The following is a 19,654-nucleotide window of genomic DNA, read 5'->3' on the forward strand; positions in this document are numbered from 1 at the left end:
AAGACGTCACTAGAATTACTTTCCAGACCTTCTGGTGACGAGGTTCAACCGTTCTGCTGATGGTAGGGCCCAATTGTGATAAGGGTGATGATGGTATAAGCAAAATAATGCTTAACTGGTCGTGCATCATGGCATGGCCATACTAAAGCATCGCTCCAAGCTTCTCCGGTAAAGGCGGTGGTCAGCTCGCCTTTTCCCCGCAAACAAAGCGAAGACGAGGCTCTGTCACTGTATTACCGCTGCCATCATATATTTTTTTTTTTTTGTTATGAATGCCAGCATTAAATAGATGTTCGCGTTCAATTCCAAGTCGGCAGGTGAAGCCGCTGTAATAAAGTTGACATGCATCATTCATCATTGCAGCTCGCCACGGGGAAACACAGTCTACTTCCTGTAACACAATACTTCAGTCCCCGTTCGGGGACATATTTTCCTACTTCGCAAATAGGGACATTTTTTCCTGGGTCGTTTCTTCCGGGGCCATTTTTTCCGGGGACATTTGCTCCGGGGACGTTTTTACCGGATCCCATTTCTGCACCTCTGCGGGCAATAAGAGCAACTTCAGCGATGATTACCCCCCCTCCCCCATTTTTTTTTTTTTTTTTGTAGTTTTAGGCACTTGTACGCATAATTCCGGCGCAAGGTTTTATTTCTTGTTGGTCTGGATATACGGAAGCGGCCCTTATGGACATTCCGTGCGAGCAGTAGTGCTTTTTGTTTATCGCTTAAGCCCCCTTATCTGAAATTGATCGCTTTCAGCGTTCCTGCGGCGTCCAGCCGTCAAATATTGGACCGCAAAATAATTTTTTTTATTTCATCGCTCGGAGCGTTTGTCTCTCACCTGCTGAGACTAAAGACGTGTGTTAGATCCTGTGCATGGTGGCTACATTTTTATGGAGGCGAAAGGTAAGACGTCCGTGTACTGTGAAAAGCAGACCACGTTAAACAAACCTAGCAGGCCAATTAATACGGGGCACTCCACTATACACGGCGCACCTCATATCCCACATTTATCTGACACTAAACACTATATTATACCGTCAGTATAGGAGCTATTATTTAAAACATCCTATGCACAAACAACCAGGATAAATACTTGGGACCTCAGGTATACCTGAATGCATCTTTAAAAGACACTTTTAAAAAATAGTACGGCAAAATGAAATACAAAGCCCAATGCCCAATGCACCGTGGTTACTATAGGGCATGCGGTGTTGGTTGTGTGCCATGAAGTTTATCCTTGTCATGAAAGCGGCTATGCTGTGCAGACCTAAACAAAACATTCAAGCTATATGAAACAATTAAGCATGCGAGAAAGTGGGACCATTATATTGCTTGAACAGAACATTACCTCGTTAGAGCAAGGCGCCGCTCAAATTCAACATCTCTAAAGCTTTAAAGCACCCGCTACTACTACTACTACCACCACCACCACCACCACCACCACCACCACCACCACCACCACCACCGGAAAGAAGGAAGGAAGGAAGGAAGGAAGGAAGGAAGGAAGGAAGGAAGGAAGGAAGGAAGGAAGGAAGGAAGGAAGGAAGGAAGGAAGGAAGGAAGGAAGGAAGGAAGGAAGGAAGGAAGGAAGGAACTGCACAAGAATGCTAAATTGGGCGAGTTGGTGCATTCGCATTTTAGGAAACGCTCGTGTGTGTTTCCTTCTTTTTTGTCCTTGTCTTTTTTGCGCTACGTTTCCTAAAATGCGAAGGAAGGAAGGAAGGAAGGAAGGAAGGAAGGAAGGAAGGAAGGAAGGAAGGAAGGAAGGAAGGAAGGAAGGAAGGAAGGAAGGAAGGAAGGAAGGAAGGAAGGAAGGAAGGAAGGAAGGAAGGAAGGAAGGAAGGAAGGAAGGAAGGAAGGAAGGAAGGAAGGAAGGAAGGAAGGAAGGAAGGAAGGAAGGAAGGAAGGAAGGAAGGAAGGAAGGAAGGAAGGAAGGAAGGAAGGAAGGAAGGAAGGAAGGAAGGAAGGAAGGAAGGAAGGAAGGAAGGAAGGAAGGAAGGAAGGAAGGAAGGAAGGAAGGAAGGAAGGAAGGAAGGAAGGAAGGAAGGAAGGAAGGAAGGAAGGAAGGAAGGAAGGAAGGAAGGAAGGAAGGAAGGAAGGAAGGAAGGAAGGAAGGAAGGAAGGAAGGAAGGAAGGAAGGAAGGAAGGAAGGAAAAAAAGTGTTGCTAGTCGTGGCAGCTGCAATCTGAAATCTGAAGCACCTGAGCTGTGGCCGGCGAGAAAGAAAAGGGCACAGGGAGAAAATAGCAAGGGAAATTTCAGAGGGGAGCGATAGCAAGAAAGGACATTGGAGCTGTTTCTACATTATTTACAAAACATTAAAATGTCAACGAGTTCGCGCCGCTCGCGCAAGCATAAATTTCAGTTTTCAGCTCCCAAAATTACATACATGAACCTGATTCAAATTAACGCGCACATATGCACATTTGAGTAAAGTGTTAATTGGTGTTTCGGAATTTGACGTTCGAATATCTTGAGATTGCTGATCGCTAAGCATGTGAAGCACATGGCATCTCACGGCCGCGAGGAAAGAAAGCATACACGATGCTATATTACCAAGCCTGCCAATCTAATGACTTTGTTGTATATTAGCCTTTATTATATCCTATATTATTAATGATAAGGAGACTATGAGGAATGCGGAGCTTAATATGCCCCCACCTAGAGCAGGTAGAACATTAGCTCCCGCAGCACTATTCAGCTCTCGAGCACGTGCACATGCATGCATGATTCAGTTAAACATGACTTGACTCTCAAGATATGTAGGTAACATTTTGCACAGCTAAAGGCTGTGCTGTGGTAGGTAAAAAGATATTTAGGTAAAAAGCCAATTTTTGCAGCACAGCTCAGAAGAGGGTATAACCGAACTTTTAGCTTTTGCAGTGATATATGATTTTCTCTCAGAGTGCACAATCATGAAGCTCAGACCAAATAACCAATACTTAGAGCTTATGTTCACCGCGCAGAAAATACAGCAAGGATTCCAACTGTCATGCACTATCTACAGGCTGCAGGCATTTTCATAAGACTTCCCTTATGAGCTAGGTGGTCCTTACCTTGCAGCATGCAACTCATTTATGCACGACTTACCGTCTTCTGCACCAAGTACCTTATTTCCAACATAGTGTTGACCGGTACGATAGGTTTCCAGAGTACAAAAATATGTGTACTTTCAATTTCAGTGGCCACTGATATCCCCAAAAACAGCCATTATTTATGACTTGTTCTTAAACACTTTTTTTGGGATAGGCTTGGTTTTTGGAAATTCCTGCTTGTGAACCAAACTGTACACATTAACAGGAGGCGACTTTATTTCTGAGGAAGCTGCTAACAAGAAACATTCGAAGTCAAGAAAAAAAAAGTTTTATAGTGAAGAATTTTTTAGGCATAATTTATTTGAAGGAACATGTATTAAAGACACCAGCTACACCAAAAACGGAGGCCGCGGATAGCACTTGGCAGGCAGCCATGCGCACGTTGTTCAGCTAAGCAATGAAAATCACTTCTTTACGAACGCTTGGCCGCTATAGTAATGAATAACGAAAAAAAAAAGAATTATGGAATTACCCGAAGCGTTACTGCTTCAAAAAAGTAGTAATTTGATAATGCGCCAAATTGTAAATAACTACAAACAATAAATTACATACAACTCAGATTTTGATACCGCCCATTATGCTGTCTGCGTGGTAGAAAGTTTTCAGTGGCGTCCAAGACTGCGCGACGCCGCGGGGCACAGTCAGTGTGAGGAAACTCTATCCACTCTTCCTTCAAGCCAGGTATCCGAGGTTGTGCTTAGATCATATAGGTCTAGCCCCACATGAAGAGGTTGTGCCAGTTTCTTTGCCGTCGTTATCGGAAGCAAAACTCAATTTTCCTAGGCGCATCAAAAGAACAGAAAATTAACATATCGCTGTTGCATGCGCCCTAGAAGACATCAGTGTTTCGTCGTTTACCAGATGCAGCCTTAAGTTTAACGAAATAATTGTTTCCATTCATTCAATCATCGCCCTAAATCGTAAATCTCTAGCAGATCGCTTAAATCGTTATTTTACACCTGAAAGCATCTTCCTTCGCCCGGGAGATGAAAATGAAGTAGTACAAATAATTTTTATGTTTAAGAAACAGCAAAGCTACCTTTGATTTCGACATTCTTTTTTTTTTTTTCTTTTTGCTACGTCGAAAACAGCAGCCGATGGCTGTCAACCGACGAAGTGCACATAAGTAGTGGCGGTTCATGGTGTGTGAACAGTGTAACAGAAGACACGTGAACATGTCATGCTGCTACTAAAGGTGTCTAATAAGCCTCCTGGCGTGTCCAAGTTCAACACGCTTTTTTTTTTATAGAGTGCGTGCGACTGGATAAAAAAGAAAATAGCAAAGCCCAAGATTTTTGTCTAATCTTTGCTGCACTGCCCACTGCAATAAATAGAAGCTGATCTTGAGGCCAATATAAGAGGTTTCTTTTTTTTGTTTCGAAAAGAGCCAAATACACCTTGCCAGAAGCAAAGCAAAGACAGTTTTTTTTTTTTTTTTATCCACAGCAACACATTGTAAGGTTATAGGTAACAGCTTTGAAGATCTCTGAGCAAATTAAAAATTGCAGCTGAACTTCACCTACTTCGGTGCCCAAAATTGGCTCTTTTCGGGAAGAAAAAAAAAACTGTTCTTAGCAGGGTCTTTCTGTTTTTTCCTTGCTTTTCTTCGCGATTTAAAAATACAGACCACTCGCTTTGCGAAAACTTTTGCTTGGGAAGAGAACTGTATATCTTAGGAAATGACAATTATATACGAATTATTTATTTGACGATTCACACTTCTTGAACACTGGATTTAAGCGCTTTGTTGAGTGTGACATGGACAACATGCCATCAAACATCCGCACGAAGGGGAGCCATACAATAAAGACAAGAAGGCTACTGCTGCCGCCGCAATGTTTTTTTTTTTTATTTTTTTTTTCTGGGGTCCCACTGCCGGCATTCCTTATCTCCTCCGCGAGCGTCTACGCCTGCACAGTCGAAAACAAACTACCAACACTAACAAAAAGCTAAAGAGCGTAGCACGCCCTACCTCCCCACTCCGCCTCGCCTCCTTCCTTCTCACTCTACCCATCAACTCCAAACCCTCTCCAAGTTCCAAGGAGTGAGGAGGGGGACGTCGTCAAGAGGGGTTGTCGGCATTGGGAGAAGGACAAAGGGATTCTGAAAGCGCGGGGACTCGAAGACGGGGGAGATAACGCATTGGCAATACTGCATTGGAATAGCGACCTGGGTTTCGACACTTCCTTTTTCGTGCACACCCCGGAGTGAAAGTGGAAAGAGAGAAAGGGGAGCTGTAGTGAAGGGCTACGGAGTAATTTCGACCACCTGGGGATCTTTAACGTGCGCTGACATCGCACAGCACACGGACGCCACTTCGTTTCGCCTCCATCGAAACGCAGCCGCCGTGGTCGGGTTCGAACCCGGGAACTCCGGCACAGTGGTCGGGCGTCTTACCACTGCGCCACCCCGGCGGGGCGCGCAAAAGGCCCAAAACAACCATCAGGAAAGTGTCAGGCTCTAAATTTGCTCTCTCGAACGACTGCAGGTAGCCGTAGTAATAGGAATGCTGGACTGTCAAGGAAAAACCTTTCCCGCGGGGCGCCTCGGAAACGCGCGAAAGCAGTTCGTGATCAGGTGACTTTTGTGAGAGGTCCCAGTGCTAGCGCTAGCCAAGGAAATGGGAAAGGAAAAGCACTTTCACGAACAACACAGGACGCGAAGTCCCTGAAAATGCGGCAGGCCCCGGAAGGAATCAAAACCTGCCGTCCAGAAACAAAGGTCATAAGATCGCAGGTAAAGCAGCCTGAGGTGTCTAGAACGAATAGACGGCCCGCGACGGAGCGGAGACGGGCACGAAATTCAAGAAGGGAAGAACAAATGCCTAAGTCGGGGAAGAGCTCTAGCAAAGGTACGACGCGATGGGGGAGGCAAAATACTCGTTTGGTTCGCGCTTCATTGTTCGGCCCTGCTTTTCGACTTCATGCACAGGATAAAAATATGAATGACGCCGCGAGTGGTCAAGCAGAGACTTGTCCCGACCCTTTTCGTCACGCCACCTTTTGTCACGCCTCGACAGAGGTACAAAGAGTCAGGCCGCGACCCTGCAGGGCGCGCCTGAAAGAGATCCTTTCGACGGGGCAGGTTTAATTACTAGTGTTCCTGTTGCCCTGTCTTCCCGTGCTTAGCATCCAGCAAAATGCATGCACCAACTAGCCTGCAAGAACGTTCTGGTCTAATCACCTACGCGTAGCGTTTCTAAGTAGTTTTCTTTTTTTCATTTTTAGCTTTTGGATTCATGGAGGGAAATGCTACTTTGTTTTACGCTATTGCTTCGAAGTTGTTCAGTCCTGTGAGATTCATCGCCGAATTTCAGAAGGTATGTGCCTTTCAGATGCGAAGGCCAAGTAATTGTTTTTCTTAGCTATTGCGGCAACGCTTCAGGAGCAAGCTTCTTTATCATGGACTGCTGTTTTCGGGTCATCTCCATTTTTATTGTTTTTTGCTGCCTCGTTGAGCGCTCCAAAGTAAGCCTGAACGTTCAGAAAAAAAAATAGGAAGGCTGTTTCGGTTATTCTGATTGTAGGGGGATGAGAGTGGTGCTGATGGAAATTTCAGTTTTTATTTTCTAGCTCTGTAGAACACTAACCCACCTTTTAGCATACAGCCTGTCAGACTTGCCTTTGGTTGCCTCATACTGGACGTGGGAGCTTGCTCTGACTCGAAATTCAGGCAAAATTGAGGGGATCAGAATGCGGGAATATTATTTGTTGGATTTAAAAGCCTGGTGCATCTTAAGGGGGTTCCGAGCACTTGCGCGCGTGGCAGTGGTGTGCTGTGTGGAAAGTCGGACCTATGCTTTCCTTTTTTAGTGTTGGTTGGTTTTGGATGTTGTTGCCTGGGGAGACGATCTCCTTCAAGACAGGCCACCAGAGCCAACGCAAGCCCATCTCTCTTCGGCAAGTGATTGTGACCACTAGCTGCCGCTTTCAACCATCGTGACATAGAGGGGCTTTATCGTGACAAGAATTCCCGATCGAAAGAGGTGGAGGGGTCAAGAACGGCGACAGCGAGACTCGACTGTGAAGGGCCTTCACAATAAAACGCGGGGTGTTCGGCCGGACGGCGACAGCAGTAAAAGTCAGTCCACTGGGAAACAAAAAGGTTCAAGTGGATCCCGGCGTCTTCCCCATGGGTCAGTACCCTCAAGGAGGCCAAGCGGTCATCCCCTTCTTCTGGCCGACAGCGCGCGGCGGCCCTTGCGACGCCGACGGGGTAGCTCAGACCAAAAGGCGCTGACAGACGCCGAGCTCCTTGCTTGACATCTACACTACGCTTCACCAATTCGTCTTGCCGACGGCGCGCAGTGGCGCGTTCGACATGGTTCGACGCAGGGGTGCCCCCGACAATGGGACGCAGACAGACCCCGATCGACGCAGGTGTGTCCCAGACTATGAGACGCCGGCAGTCAGCGAGCTCTTCGTGTGCTGCCTTCTACTCCGCCATAACGGCTTCCTCCTCACCCTCAAGTCTAAACTTTCGAGGAGGCGGGTCGGCAAGAGAGAAAGTGCTCTAATGTGGGTGACATTAAAGCGATAAGGACACTCCCTCGACGACAAGCCTGCCCTTCGCACATAGGGAACCTGGGGAACACGGACCCTTTAAAACTAGGTGTGTTTGTGAGCATCATCAGTTCCCCAGAGTTCATTCTTACTACTAACAATGTAAATGAACCAAGCTTTCGTCCTTCAACTCTCAACTTCTTCGCTCAGCGGCACTTCTTCCTGGGTGGAGCGGACGTCGATGCGATCGAGGATCCGTCCAGCGGCACCCGAGTGTCACCGCTAACACCGAAGAACTCGTATTTCCTCACATGTGGATTATTACCGGATTCCTTTCTTTTGCTGCATGATTAAAATTTCGCATTCTTGTTACTTCCCCCCAATGTATTTTTTTTTTTATCGTACTTCGGTAGTTTTGAACTCGACTGCCCCAATGCAGTGCAATTATTTGTACTTGGCTGCTGGCACCTTTCATTTGGTTTCTTTTTTTCTTTTCTTTTTTTTTTTTTTGTCTGGAAAAAAAGGCGTGGTCACCGCGTATACGCAGGCGTCCGATCAACCGGTATCTGTAGGGCTGTTCGACAATAAATTTCTCAAAACCTGAAAAAGCAATAATTGACCATACTGACAGGACAGAATACCCTGAGTGATGGGTGTGTATCTTCAACAGCTGAACCAGGTTGAACGCAGTGCACTGTCGCTAGGACTAATTGAGAAGGGAAACCTGTGCGGCCGTTTTTAGGTGGACGAGGCGAAATCAGTAATATCGGGTCACGTGGTGCTCGTCCGCTGCAGTACTCAATCAACTCTGTGCGGAGTGGGTCCTAGACAAAACCTTACAAGTCAGCTTCTCTGCACAGCGCTTTGCCATGGCGGCCAGGTCAATGCGAGGGCAACGGGGGGCGAGAGGGTCAATAGACATTGGTGTAGAGTTGGACACGTCTATTCTGCTTATGCCATACCCATTCCATGCGCGCCTCTCCAAGCGTCACGTGACGTCACACTTCCGGCCTACGATGTTCGCATCAGGTCTACGGACAGGAGCAAGTAATAAATGTCAGAGCATGCTTTTCTGACCGCACACCTTGTGACCTCTGAACGGAAGAGCCGCCCGCGAGCGCGTTGGACAGCGGCTTCCTGACCGTGCACTAGTCCATAGTCGTCGAAAGGTATTGCCAGTTTTGCATGGAAGCCAGAGCGGTCGGCACTTTGGAGCTAATTAGCGCTACAGTAAAGTGTCTACTCATAGAAAAAAATGACTATCCCCTATCTCATGATAAAAAAGCGTAATTTTGGCGATGCCTTAGCTGGGGAAGAGCTGGTGCCAAGCATGCGCCAGCTATGTGGCTGCGCTTGTTTGTACCGCATGTTATCACTCTAATTAGCCTTTCAGTATCGGTTAGCGATCATAAAGAATAATTTAGTTCGGGCACGCCGTTATCCCCGTCCGATACAAGTTCTAGAATGCACGCCGGCGCAAGGGACATCTGCCGCCATCGTACCACTGGTAACCGCTTGCGGGAGGCCTGGCGGTGAAGGCTGTGCCGCCATCGGACGATACGTGAGTTCTCTGTCGGCGCACAAGTCGGGAGTGGACACGTTGTTATCGACCTTTGCAAATGCAATTTCGGAAGTTATCCCGATCACCGCGTCAGATTGCTTGTTTTACCTAACGTGCTTTTTTTTTTTACAAAGAACGGCGCCGAGCATCGCAACAAAGGCGAACCGTGACTCGAGTTATATCGCTTAACCGCGGTTACGTGCAACCGAGGTTATCGTACCTGCGAAGGCGAACTGTGAAAAGTTAACGCGTGAAAAGCTTTTCATTTCTCTCCAATAGCCCACATGCAAGATCATGTGCACGTGCGATCAAAACAAATAGTACTTCCTCTAACATGGTACCGAAATGGTCCCAGTAAAAAAAGATAACGCTAAAAGCAATAATTAAGATTATTGACCGGATAGCCCACGCTAGGTTATGGGTGCGCGTCTTAAATAGCAACTCCGGTGTTTTGCTTTTTTAACCTTAGGTGTCGTCGACCTTTTTTTTTTTTTTGGTACGTTCTCAGTGTATTGGTGAGTTCTACCAAAGATCACACTATAGTCCTTAGTAAGGAGTGGTGGTTCTTTTTTCTTCTCTTCTTTCTTCCAATGAAGTACTGTGCCAATAGGAAGATACTCGAAGCGAAGACAGGAAACTCTTGTTGAGCACTGGTAAATGAGTTTTATATACAGAAAACTATTTACAATGACTATATACAACTCAAGGGGATGTCTCACCGGCCGCCCCGTGAACCCACTCCATGGCTACACGGGAGCACGATCCGCGTGCCCGGCTCCGGTCGAGACCAAAATCTCTCTCTCTCTCTGCGATGGTGCAGAGCATCGCGCGTCCCGCGCTCTCTCACCAGGAAAAAAAAAAAAAAAAAAAAAAAAACAAAGTTTAATTGTTCTCAAGCCGCGAGCAGGGGGAGTCTCGTCGAACCAGGCAGGTTCACATGTGTTTTTAATCTCTCCCTAAAAGCCCCGGCCTCGGCGCCGTACACAGCCTGGAAACGCAGCGACGAACGCCCACGCGCAACAGGTACCGCGACACACCCTCGAGGCAGGCAAGGTGCCACTAGACGTCTCCAGATGTGGCTAGCAAATGGGCGCGCCAATCCCGGGCATTGTCCGCACCGCGCCACGCCGCGGGGCACTGGCCCCATCGAAGAGTGGATGCCTTCTATAACCGCAAGCGCGCCAGCTTAACTCTTTAAAGAAAGCCGCGAAGCGCGAACGTCGTTTTCCCGTCTGGACGCGTGGGCGATCGCACTCGGCCACGGAGGATGCTGTCTTCCCGCACTCTGCGACCGGGTGGAAACGCGACCATCAACCGATAAGGGGCACCTCTCGTTCGCTTTGGTTAAAACAAACAAACAAACAAACAAACAAACAAACAAACAAACAAACAAATACGGAAACGAGCTTTTAACGGAACAACGAGCGCTGTCCGACCAAAAGACCCCGACGCCCCCGCTGCGCCGCGCGTAGAGCGGCTATTTCGGTGGTTAGTATGGCGCCGGTTAAAATGGAAAGAGGCAAATGAATGTCGCCAACCTTACATCCCTCAAATTTATTTTTAAATGTCCTACTTCGTGCCCTCAATCATGGGGATTTCTACGGGCAACATCATTGTGAGCTTGCTTTTGGCCCTTTCAGAAAAATCGGGATCCCAGCTGTCACACAAAATCGTGATCCCAGCTGTCCTATGCCAGCCCAATAACGGCTGTATGAATATTCCATTACAGTTGCCCAAGATGCGCCTAAATACATGCTGGGAAAACGCCAGAAAGAACAAAGGCACAATAGGCGGTGCTGAAGCGTTTTGTTGCTAACAGTGCTTTTCAATTTGACACACGTGTGGATGGCCCGTTACCGAAGAAAAAAGCAAAGAGCGGATGAGGTTTATATGACCAGAAGATCATTGATCTGCACCAGAAACGCCACAGATTGGCGATAAATCCCACCAGACTTTGCCAAAAAAAAATACAACTTCGTGTGTGTGCAAAAAAAGAATATCAAAATACATCATTTAGTAATAAGAACACAGCGCACGAATGAAATTCACCCGTCTAAGATGAAAATGCGTGTCACTGCATGATTGATAAAAGCAGGATCCAACGTGCAGGCTGGGCTCACTCGCGGGGGATCTCGAACGTCACTCTAGGTACTTGAACTGTGTCTTGTGATTGTTGCAAGGATTCCCCTCAACAAAATCTCGCACACCTGCGAGGCTCATGAACTCAGTGAAATGTGCTGTAACCGGCGTGCACTCCCAGTAACTAATTGCCTTGCTCTGTCTTTTTGGATGAGCGCCACAGACTCCCGTTCTATTTATACAAGATGGCTAAGCATTTACAAAGGCTTGAGCAGTGCACTTGGTCCGGGCACTAGTAACGTAGACAGCGGCGCGCTTTAGCGAAGCCCCGATCCTGTGCACCATAAGCTGAACAAGGGGAGTTGCGGCTGGGTACGTCTCAGATGTAACGCAAAAAAATCAAGTACGCTTTGAGCGGGATGCACGTACACTTAAGACAAGTGAAAAATTGATCAGCAGTGCTTTGGAGCTAGCGAAAGGGTAAAGCGACGCTGGGGCAGCTCGGGAGTGTGCCTGTGTCTGGGTAGCACACCATGCACTTGTCGATAGTGACTGTCTATACTCCGTTGCACACATCAGGTGCAACGCAGCGAAGGCTACGCAAGCAGTCCGCAAGAAAAAAAAAAAAAGGAGGCGTATCACTACGCGCTCGTTTTGTGGCCGAGTGGTTCCTGCGGAAACGGGCTCTATTCCGAGCATACACGTTTGCAATAACTTGCTTCGCATGCCTAGACATCTTCGCAGTGCGGATCTTGTAGGAAAAATGCGCACCAAAGAACCATTTTCTCAAAAAGAGATGCGCAGCGCGAAGGGCACCACCAGCGCCATCTAGTGGCACAGCTGGCCAATTTGCGGGGCAGCGAAAACGCGACACGAACGAAAACGACATAAAAAACATACAAATTCACCGAATCCGATCCGTTCTCCCTAAAAAAGGTGCTCTTTATGAAGTTTATGGCAAATATAAGATGTATTAAGCTTGCAGACAAAATAACTATTATTTCCTCTCGTCAAGAGCTGGCACTATTTTTCATCGCGGATTCGGAGAGCGCGAACAAGAGCTGTAGCTATGGCAGTGTTGCACTTGATGTATGAAACAATATTCAGCGAGGAAGCTGCAGATCTCTAATGCATTGCTAAAGAGGTATTCAAGGGTGACCTTGATCAGCTTCGATTCGATATAAAATCAACGAATTTAATGATCTCTGCTCTCGTAACAGCCGGGGAAGTCTAATTCTGCGTTTGCGACCGACAAACAGCGTTACCAGGATTTTCAGAACTGGTTTCGTTTGAAAAGTGTATTTCTTTATCTTATTTATTCAAATGGAGACTGCAAACAGATTAGGATGAAAGTGACGACAAGTAGTGTCAGCTATCATCAAAAAGAGTACAGTCTACACAGAGGCCAGCCATAAGCTAGAAAGAAATGCTTTAGCTTTGATAGTCGCAAGATGTTGCTGCATGCTTTGGATGTATTGTATAGAAAATCAAGGACCGCCACAGTGCGCACGTCGTGTTTGCCTTTCTATATCCTTTTTTATGGTGTCGAGAAATTCGCGGCACTAAGAAGGACATGCTGCCTTTGGCTATAACTAAAAGCAGCCGGATCTTCGTCCTTTGTCATTGTCCCTTCCCTAAACTACTTAATGACAACACTTGCAACAGATACGTGCAGCCGACCTTCCTGTGGTCAGTGCCGGACGCACTGACGCTATGACACCTTGGCAGCTCCCTTACAAAAACGAGCATTGACAAAGAGTTGACAGACTCTGGACAACTTGTGCAGTCAACAGCTTCAACAGAGGTTGTTGACTGCGGTCAGGAAATGTAAACGAAATGTATATTTTTCTTTAGTCAACAGGGTAATTGTTGACTAACATTTGTGTAAAGTTTGTTGACCATGGATTGACTTAACTAAATGCATATATTTGTTGACCAACATGTGTGTCAATTTTGTTAACTGTTAACTACCTTTTATTTTAATGTAGTTTTATTTACATAATACAAACCATAGGGTTATATTATAAAAGCCAGAACTGAAGCCTAGTCTCGACTCCTATCCTATCCTATCTCGACTCCTATGCTAGCGGTCTATCCTATAGACCCTTTACAGCGCGAGCGCATGGGCGCTGCCATATTTGATCACGTGACCCTTCCGCCATCGCCGGCCTTCTGGTTTGACGGCTTCCGGCCCGCTCGTACTCGGCTGCACGGTGCGGCGTACCAGCTTTCGCTGGGGACAACGAGCTTGTAGACAGGCAATTAACTTCATGTGTATGCCTATAGTATGTGTAGGTGCTAAAAAATGTTTAATTTAACCACGTAGTTCATTTATTGCGTCCTCCTAAATGTCTGCATTGGCTAGAACGTTTCGACAAACCCATCAGCCGTCGACTCGGTTTTCTGTTTTGCTTTTTTTATCAATTCCCTCTCTAATGCTCTTTGTGGAAAACGTGACTTTCTGTAAAACTGAATAGATTACAAACTGATTATTCCCTCAAACTTATTTTTTTTTTTCTTGCGCAAAGGGCGAACGCATGCATTGCTCAGACTATGCTGGCTGAGACGCATTATGAATGTTCATTTAACATTGTGGCCAATAATTACTGCTCAGTATGGACGCGCGTGTAATCCCCGTTAATTGATAAGATATAATTTTATCTCCTGTAAACGTCCTGGCTTCAAAAGACTATTACGCTGCTTGAAGGCCGCATCAGACGCTCAGCGGCGTTCATCTGCGCTCGGGCGAAGGTGACTGGAAACTGCACCGGAATTCAGAACGCACAGTACGCAGCCAAAGCAAGCGGGGATATAAAAAAATCTTATCATGGTAAATTTCATCGTTGGCCCGTGCATTAGTTTCATAAAAGCAGCAGTTATTACATGTATTTCAGCAGTACTTGTCTAATTAAAGTTTGGTTTTGTTTGTGCGGTGTTACGTCCCAAAGCGACTCAGGCTATGAGCTGGAGGACTGCGGAAATTCCCATCCCCTTGGGGTTCTTTAATGTGCACTGATATCGCACAAAACACGGGCGCGTGGGTTTTTGGCTCCAGCGAAAAGCAGCCGCCGAGGCCGATCGAGATTCGATCCCGCATATCCTAGGGAATAGTACCTAATTAAAGTAAACAGATGCACTTACATGCCCACACTAGCTTTCCTTCTCTGCGCAATCAATTCGTATAACTGCATAGACATTAATAGCAACGTCAAGGTACCTCTTAACGCTCTGCGAAAAAAACTCGGCAGCAGTGCAGACGCAATATCCAATTCCTGAGAAAACTTCAGGGTCGTTCTCACATTCCCATGGCTACTGCCGGTGCTAAAACGAGCTGGGGCGTGAGGTATAGCCATTCTCTGCAATTCACAGGCGCTTTCTTGTCCCAGAAAGGAACATGAACTCGTGATACATCTCCCAGAAAAACGGTTGCCTAGGCCATGATGTGCACCTTATGTAGAAAGCGTCTTCTGTTCTTCCGCCAATAAACAACAGGGTCATTAGCTCTACTTCCTCGCAGAATACTTCGACAATACAGATGACATCTGCATCAAAGCAGCGCTGTACACAGCAGCAGTTAGCACTGCGCGCCGATGCGTTGCGAAGGCCAGCAATGACGGCCGTCCTAGTGGCGCCACCTGTTAGGGAAGAGTGAAACTACTCGCTGTAAACTGTCTATAGACTCAGTTATGTCTGGACTTAGATAAGTGGGCCCTGGTTGTGTTCGACAAGGGGCGTGCGATGTACCGTCACAAATAGTCATGACGTCACCAGGCGATTCATGCATATAGGAAGCTGACCCCGCGGGGTGTGCTATCCAGGTGTCCGGGAAAAGGCGACGCTAGTGTTGCTGAGCCCAAACGCTCATTCATCACAGCAGAGTACCCTTTTGTAGCTTCAATTTGAGAAGCAGGAAATGGTTAGAGCATGACCGCTGAGCAGGTTGTGGTAGATTGTCCAGGCAGTTGTAATATCAATGCATTCTTAAAGCTTATCCACCCCCCCCCCCCCCCCCCTCCCGGCAAACTATGGGCCAAATATAAGTTGTTTTTTTTTTTTTTAACTGGTAGGTACTTTTAACCCAAAGCTGCCTTCTCACGTGCGCAGAGCAGGCCGTTGCAGGTGTTGACAACGTAGCTTTGAAGAGGACGCTTTTTGTGTATTTTTGTCCCTCTCCCTTTTTTCTTCTTCCAAAAGGAAAGCCCAGAAACATTTTATGGCAGGCCGGCTGGCATGCGGCCTCGATAGGAGGCAATCTTCTCTCCACCACGAGACTTCGCCCTCTCCTCTGCTCACGGTGGGATCTAAAGAGCACTCTCTCCACATCCTTTCCCCCTGCTTGCTTACTTTGCCTGCTTGTGCGCGTGAATAGGAAAAAGAAGGAAAATGGGAAGTGCACGGGCCTGTTGACTGCCGGCGGTGACTCTGCCGGCGTGCGGATAGTGGGAGAACGGGGAAGGGAAAAAGTAAGAAGGAGAAGGATGGTCGTGTCAGGCTGCGCCGCGCTGGCGGCCCGTCCGGTAGTTTGTGCAGTTCCTTGCTAGCAGTTGGTCAGTGAGCGTTGTCATCTGCAGGAACGCGAGACAACGTTGGTGTGCTACATCATCATAAACGCATCAACGCTACAGGACGAATTTGGCCAACCTAAGACGACTTGGTGGCTTTGGTGTTGGACTGCAAGTTATACACCCCGCCTGCCAGGCGCCTATGGTGAGCAAAATTTCTCTGTAAAATCTTTGTTTCGTCGATTTTTTGAGAAATGTGCTCGTGGTAGCCAGGATGTCTCTTAAGGACAAAGGATGTGTGTGTGCATGTGTATACTAGACAAATAGACGATATCTTGGCTTGTTCGTGGTTTTATGAATATCCACTGGACTTCAATGGTAAGGCGTAAACACGGGAGAACAGGAGCAAAATGCGATGCATTGAAAACATGCTCTAAGCCTTAACACAGCTTTCTTTCAGTTAAGTGGTATGTGCACTGCATTTAGATCTCGGGTGTGCTCTAAAGCCCATGAACTTCCTTGCTGCTTAGTTGTTGTTTTTTTCATTCTTTACTGCTTGATTATTGAACACTGTCCTCTTTTTAGGGGCTGCTGCCTTACTGTATAGGCTTATTGCCAACGGTTGCCTGTATTCGCTTTCTTCATTCAAAAAGGGCGTGCTTTTGAGATACCTCGCTGTGTTCAGATGCTTTTCCCCGTTCGTTCTTTTTATTGTGCGTGCTTGTATTGTACGTGCTTGGGGGTAGCGTGTCGAGGCATGTTCATATGTGACTCACTCGCTTCTACACTATCAGCCAAGACCAGTACTGCACACCCCATACTAGGAACGAATTTCTGCACAAATTCTCGGTAACCCGTCCCGTCAGTCCTGCCTCGCCTGGCGGCAGCAAGAGGGGTGTGCGTTTTAAAAAAGGCTGTGGCTAAAGGTACGTCGGACGGACCCGATCAATGGTCTTAAAGGTACGTCCGACGGACCCGGTGCGTTTTTCTTCGGGATCCGTCCGACGGATCCGGGAAATATTTTTCAGAGGTACGGCGGACGGACCCGATCGGTAGGGTTCTTCCGACGGACCCAACGCATTTTTCTCCGATATGGGCCTTGGGATCCGTCGGGAAAGCCGGACTCAGATGTGGTTGTAGCAACAACATGGTAGCCATATGTAGCCAAATCGAAGTTGGTATGAGGTGTACTACGTGCGAGGTGTAAGAAGTATGCACTACATACTGCATGCGTGAAATGTGAAATTACAAAGAATAGTACAGTGGCAAGAATAGTGCCTAGAATGGGTGATATACTACGTGATGGCATGATGATAGGTTTACGTGAGTTGGACCGCGGCAGGGTGGCAAGCACGACCAGAGCGCAAGCGCATGTAATCGCGGTGTTGACGGCCAGCCCGCGGCCCGCACGCCCGCTCATTTGGCCCTCGTTATCATGTGGATTAACGTCTACGACGGTCGTTATGTAGTTATGTAGTTTTGATTCTTCAAAGTTTCCTCACTTCCATCTGTGATGAGATGCGTCACGTAACGCATCGCTTTCTGCTCGCATTGAGGTTTGGTGCTGCAAGTTCTACGTAGTACAAGCGGCGCTGAAAAAGCTGGGCACCGCCGGCGTGTCTCTAGCCCAAGCATCGCGTCATTCGTGTTTGTTGTACAACTGGAGGTGTGGTTTGTGCTTACCGTGAGATGCTGTGATTACGGATTACGTCCTACTAGAGTGCTGTGTGAGACTACGAAGAGTGCTGTGATGAGTGCGCCGATGTCCGGACGGACATCAGTGTGTCCGTTTATGATCGGCGATGTTGCACGTGCATGTCAGTGTTTATTAGGTGCAGTGGTAATTTATTTACACGCGCTGTGCAACAATCAGACGAAAATAAGTCATCGACAATTTGTTAGCCTGTACTACAGAGCTCAAAACTCGGAAAATGGGAATGCACGATGCAGTTTTCGCATGTTGGAGTGGACCGAAAAATAAGTGCCCAGCCCACACCGCCGGGATGCGTATTACTACAGGTGAAATGGTTCAGGTTTCTGTAAAATAGCTGCCTGGCACAGCACCTTTCTAAATGTTCAGGCTTTGTACTATTGTTGAAGGCCACTTTATCATTAATAAAGGAACGAATATGCTTTATGTGTTAATGACTAATGCTTTTTCAACATATTATGTTCATTTTTTTTTTCGTTTTTCCTTAGTTTCCTTTGTTTTTCATGCTAGATAAACACAAATAGTACACTTTTAAACTTGTCAGTCCAAAGCTGAACATGAATATCTGCCATGCATGTGACAGCTTTAATGCTAGAAAGGTTGACATGTATAGCATGTACGTACACGCTGCGACATCTTAGTGGCACGTTAGGCTACTTGCCCCAAGGTCGTGATGTTTAATACCAGTGATGGCAGTCGCACTTTGGTGCAGGTGAAATGCAAATGCTTCTGTTTTCTGCAAGATGTCAATTCAAAGTACAAAGCCCAGGCAGTCAAATTAGTCTGGAGCTCTCCACTACGGTATTCTTCATAGCTACATATGTCACTTTAGGATGTGAAACCCTACATGCCACAGGTAGGCTGCATTGTTTTTTAGATTTTGTAACCTCTCATCTATGTTTTGCAACATTTGGCTAATTTTAGTTCCCAAACAGTTGCTAAAGATGAAACCGAAGCAGTTCTTGGCATGGTTTGCTGCTTAGATTAATTTGCTAATTGCAGTTCTTTGAAACTTGCATCAATGCTGGACAGTTCAAATAGCAAGCAGTTGAATTACAGAAATGATGTGGATCATGCATTTCAGTTCTGACAAGTGGAAAGTAACGGTCCCCTCCTTGCATGCATAGGTGCCTTTAGACAAATACATACTCGGGTGTGTGATTGTGACGCATATCAAGGGTCAACAGAAGGCCATGTGGAGCCAGTGTGATATTCTTCATGAAGGCTAAAGTAAAATTGTACAACAGCTGCTGTACCATGCAGAAAAAAAATTGATCATTTAGTGTATGATTAACTGACCATGAATAGCATCTTACTCAGAGTATGATGTGATATATATCTGGTTTAGCATCCCAAAATAACTACGGCTATGAGGAACACAATAGTTGAGGGCTCCGGTATAATTTCGACCATCTGGGGTTCTTTTACATGCACTGACACCGCACGGTGCATGACGGCCTATTGTTTCGCCTCTATTAAAATGTCCCTGCTGTGGCTGGAACCAAATCTGCATCTTTGGGTTCAGCAGCCAAGCACTCTAACTACTGAGCCAGCACAACGGGGCCAAGTATCAAAATGCATGCCATTACATTTCTTTCTAGCCTGTGGTTTTCTTCACAGAACTAATGTATACAAGGAAAAGTAAGCAGCAAGAAAACACTAGTTTTATTGCACATTATATTCACATTTCAGCAAACATTCTCTAGGAAAAAATTTCTCATAATGTTTTCATGGAAACCATGAACAAAACAATGCACTTACTCCACTCCAATTATTAATGGGCAAGGTTGCATCTATGCTACTACACTGCACTTATCACAAAACCACAAGCCCCATCTGCTTTGGCCAATCACTTGATGAAACTAACGGAGACAGATGTCGCACACCACAGACTGGTCGTCTCGCAACATATCTCTGCATATGTTGCATTTCAGTTTCATGCCTTTCCACTTAACTTCAACTGTTGCCAGCATTACTAGTCACCCATCTTTTCTGAAATTCCTTTTTACGTTGTTGGGATCAGCATCCTTGTTAACGATGGTCTCTGGAATTTTCGATGCTATCATTTTCACATCTTCCTCATCTGGAAGAACGAAGGAAATGACAAGCTTTGAGCAGACAAAAAATTAGGGAGACTCCTAATCTCCACCTGTAAGGGTATGGTGTGCCAGCGTTAATGGTTCTTGTCTGCAGATCCCACT

The 19,654-nt window shown here is 46.5% G+C and overlaps 1 protein-coding gene across 1 annotated transcript in view; it reads left to right on the top strand.

The window, feature by feature from the left end:
• The first annotated feature begins 15,423 nt into the window (after positions 1-15,423).
• Positions 15,424-19,654, top strand: part of LOC146173193 (uncharacterized) — a 47,629-nt gene continuing 43,398 nt past the window's right edge. Inside the window, exon 1 of the mRNA XM_084585002.1 lies at positions 15,424-15,947. The gene's annotated coding sequence lies outside the window, so the exon portion shown is untranslated. The remainder of the gene's footprint in view (positions 15,948-19,654) is intronic.

The sequence above is a fragment of the Amblyomma maculatum genome, chromosome 11 (assembly GCF_055883805.1).
Source record: "Amblyomma maculatum isolate TAMU_Amacu chromosome 11, ASM5588380v1, whole genome shotgun sequence".
NCBI classification, from domain to species: domain Eukaryota; kingdom Metazoa; phylum Arthropoda; class Arachnida; order Ixodida; family Ixodidae; genus Amblyomma; species Amblyomma maculatum.